The sequence below is a fragment of the Nicotiana tabacum genome, chromosome 9, assembly GCF_000715075.1.
Source record: "Nicotiana tabacum cultivar K326 chromosome 9, ASM71507v2, whole genome shotgun sequence".
NCBI classification, from domain to species: domain Eukaryota; kingdom Viridiplantae; phylum Streptophyta; class Magnoliopsida; order Solanales; family Solanaceae; genus Nicotiana; species Nicotiana tabacum.
In genome coordinates this window covers 66,938,107-66,942,433 of record NC_134088.1, presented here as the reverse complement: position 1 = coordinate 66,942,433, position 4,327 = coordinate 66,938,107, and positions in this window count along the sequence as shown.

Sequence of the window (4,327 nt, the reverse complement as noted above, 5' to 3'; positions counted from 1 at the left end):
TAAAAAACTAGAGTACTTAAAGTTTGCCCATGTATACCCTTCGCGATTGCGGGAAAGCCTTCGCGATCACGAAGAACAAAATCCTCCAGCTGCCAAAACCTCCTTCGCGAACGCGACATCCTCATCGCAGACGCAATGACCATAATCCCATGACTATGCGAACGCGTCCCCTCTTCCACGAACGTAAAGGCTTGAACTGACTAACCCCCACCAGGCCCCCTTCTAATCGAATGCCGAGCCTTGTACACAATCCCGAAGCTCCAAGATCGCGATCCTCCTTTCGTGAACGCATAGAGAAAAAATTGTTGCACCAAAAAGGCCTTCGCGAATGCGACCCTAGTGTCGCAATCGCGATGAAGAAGACACCAAACATCAGTTTAACAATCCAACACATAGAGAAATGGTCTGAGACCCATATGAATCACACCCGAGGCCCCCGGGACTCCGTCCTATCACACCAACCAATCCCAAAACACAACACAAACTACTCGAGGCCTTAAATCACATAAAACAATATCAAAATCACGAATCGCACCACAATTCAAGCCTAATGAAGTAATGAAATTTCAACTTCCAAAACTCATATCGAATCAAATCAAACCAACCCAGAATGACTTCAAATTTTGCACACAAGTCCCAAATGATACAATGGTACTATTCCAACTTCCAAAAGCAAAATCCGAATCTGATATCAACAAAGTCAATTGTCGATCAAACTTCTCAACCTTCCAAACCTAGAAACTTTCCAACTTTTACCAAAAAGCTTCAAATCAACCTACAGACCTCCAAATCCAATTCTGGACATACGCCTAAGTCCAAAATCACCATATAAAGCTATTGTAACTATCAAAACTCCATTCTGAAGTTATTTACACAAAAGTCAAACTTTGGTCAACTCTTTCAACTTAAACTTCCAACATTGGGACTAAGTGTCCCAATTTACTTCGAAATTTTTTCGAAACCAAATCAACCACCCCGACAAGTCACGAAACCTTAAATATACATAAATAAAGCATCAAATATGGAAAAGGTCTAAATACTCAAAATAACTGACCGGGTCATTGTGGACAGACTGACCAAGTCTGCACACTTCATTCTAGTTATGACTACTTACATATAATGACCCGGCTGGTCATTTTAACAGTTAGAGCCCCGAACCCCTATTAACTGCTTTTCCCATATCTATTTCTGCTATTGTGACTTGCCGGGATGAGTGGTTTTGAGTTTCGGAGTATTTTGGGACACTTAGTCCCTAAATGAGAGCTTAAGTCTTAGAATTTAGACTATAGTCAGAATTGTATGAAGACGGTTCCGTAATAGAATTCCGTCAATTCTGTTAGCTCCGTTGGGTGATTTTGGGCTTAAGGGCGAGTCCGAAATGTGTTTTGGGGACCCATAGCTCATTTAGGCTTGAAATGGCAAAAGTCGAAATTTTAGAGTTTTGGACCGGTAGTGGAAATTTTGATATCAGGGTCGAAATCTGATTCTGGAAGATAAAATAGGTCTGCAGTATTGAATATGACTTGTGTGCAAAATTTGGGATCAATCGGATGTGGTTTGATTGGTTTCGGCATCGGTTGTCGAATTTGAAAGTTTCAAGTTCTTTAAGTTTGAATCACAGGATGATTTATGATTTTAGCATTGTTTGATGTGGTGTGAGGATTCGACTAAGTTTGTATGGTGTTTTAGGACTTGTTGGTATGTTTAGTTGAGGTCTCGGGGGCCTCGGGGGCCTCGGGTATGTTTCGGATGCTCAACGGGTCATTTTTGGACTTAGAGAAGTGGCAGATTTCTGGTGTTTTTATTGCAGAAAAATCCTTCATCGCGTTCACGAGAGGTGCCTCGCGATTGCGTAGAGCATCTGGGAAAGGCAGCTAAGTTGTTCTTCGCGTTCGCGATGTTATTTCTGCATTCGCGAAGGTGTGGGACCTTAAGCCTACGTGTTCGCGATATGGTCCTCGCGTTCGCGTAGAGGAACGGGGCAGAGGGAGCTTCGGGCATTAAGCCTACGCATTCGTGAAGAGGTTCCCACGTTCGTGAAGGGTCCGTTAGTGGAAGGTACGCGTTCGCGAGAGTCCCCTCGCGTTCGCGAAGGAGGAATTTTGGGTCAGTGGAAGATTGTGCATCGCGTTCGTGATGTCGCGTTCGCGAAGAAGAACGCACCTGGGCAGAATTTAAGGTTCAAAAACGAGGGTTGAGTTCATAACACAAAATTTTGATTGAGAGCTTGGTAGAAGGCAAAATTTGGAGAGATTTTCGGAGGAAGTTTTTGGGTAATGATTCCTAACTCCTTTATAGTTATATTCCACTAATCTATGGCTAATTTCATCATTTAATTTCGGATTTTGGGGTTGAAATTGGGAAAATTTTGGAAGAACTTCTTCAACAAATATTTAAAGTTTTGAAAGGGTATTTTTGGTCGGATTTGAGTAATTTTTATATGGTTAGACTCGTGAGTGAATGGGAGTTCGTATTTTGTGACTTTTACCCGATTCTGAGATGTGAGCCCCACGGGCGAATTTTGAGTTAATTTCGAAATGTTTGTTAAAGTATTGATTTCATTAATTAGATGAGTCTATTATGGTTGTATTTATGATATGTAATTGCTTTTGGCTAGATTTGGGCCATTCGGAGCCGGATATTCGTGGGAAGGGCATTGTGACCGATTGATTGAGCTTGGTTCGAGGTAGGTGGCTTGCCTAACTTTGTGTGGGGGAAATCCCCTTAAGCTTTGGAACTATTGTGCTATGTGAGCGCCATGTACGTGAGGTGACGAGTACGTACACGGGCTAGTCGTGGAAAAACCCTGATTTTCTTACTGAGCAACAACCTGTTTTCCTTTTATTTTGATTTATACCATTTTAATGAGTATTAACCTATTTTCATTCTTAATTGAGTTATTCAAATATGTGTAGCTATCATGTTTAGTATAATACAACATGTTTATGTGTCTTAATTGCTTATGTGAACTATGCGCAACATGCTTAGTGAATTTCCTGCTTCTTCCTTGACTGGTACTTAGTCTAAATCGTAAGATTTCATGATATAGTTGTATTTCTATTTTTGCGCTACATATTTACTTTGGGACTACGGAACGATATTCCGGGAGATTCCCCATGTACTGCATATTTACTTTGGGACTACGGAACGGTATTTCGGGAGATCCCCCTATACTATATATTTACTTTGGGACTACGGAACAGTATTCCTAGAGATCCCCCCATGTCTTTACTTTGGGACTACGGAACGGTATTTCGGGAGATCCCCCTGCACATTTACGTTTGGGACTACGAGACGGTATCTCGGGAGACCCCTTGTTGTTATCTTTGTGTATTAAGTTGTTACCTTCTATAAATTCTTTCTTATTAAATTTCAGTCTTTATTTTACTGCGATATTATCATATTCCAGTAAGGCCTGGACCTGACCTCGTTACTACTCTACCGAGGTTAGGCTTGGCACTTATTGGGTACCGATTGTGGTGTACTCATGCTACTCTTCTACACATATTTGTCATGTGCAGATTCAGGTGCTCCTTATCAGTCACACTATCAGTGAGCCGGGACAGCTTTGGAGACTTCAAGGTATATCTGCCGCGTCCGCAGACATCGGAGTCCCCTTCTACTCTCTCTCATGTCCATTATCTTTTGTATTTTCCCTTTTTAGACTCTGATGTATAGAGACACTAGATTTTCCTTCTGTAGTTTGTGATTCACGATGTTCCGGGTTTTGGGATTGATGTGTATTTTGAATAGTTAGTTGTTAAAATTATGTTTTCATTTCATTATTCCGCAAATGTTAGGCTTACCTAGTCGTAGAGACTAGGTGCCGTCACGACGTCATACAGAGGGGAAATTTGGGTCATGACACTACATTTCAGAGTAGCTGGCTCAGATTTATCTTAGAGAGATTGTTCGATGTTATGGTGTGCCTATGTGGACTATCTCATATCGAGGCACTCAGTTTACATCGCATTTTTGGAGAGCATAGTAGCGTGAGTTGGGCACACAGGTCGAGCTGAGTACAGCATTTCATCCCTAGATGGACGGGCAGTCCGAGCGTACTATCCAGGTCTTAGAGGATATGTTATAAGCATGTGTCACCGATTTTGGGGGTTAGTTGGATCAGTTTCTACCACTAGTAAAGTCGCCTACACCAACAGCTATCAGTCGACTATCCAGATGGCACCGTATGAGGCCTTATATGGGAGGTGATGTCATTCTCTGATTAGTTTGGTTTGATCCTAGGAAGGCTAGATTATTGGTCACTAATTTAGTTTGAGATGCTTTAGAGAAGGTGAAATTGATTCAGGAGCGGCTTTGTACAGCA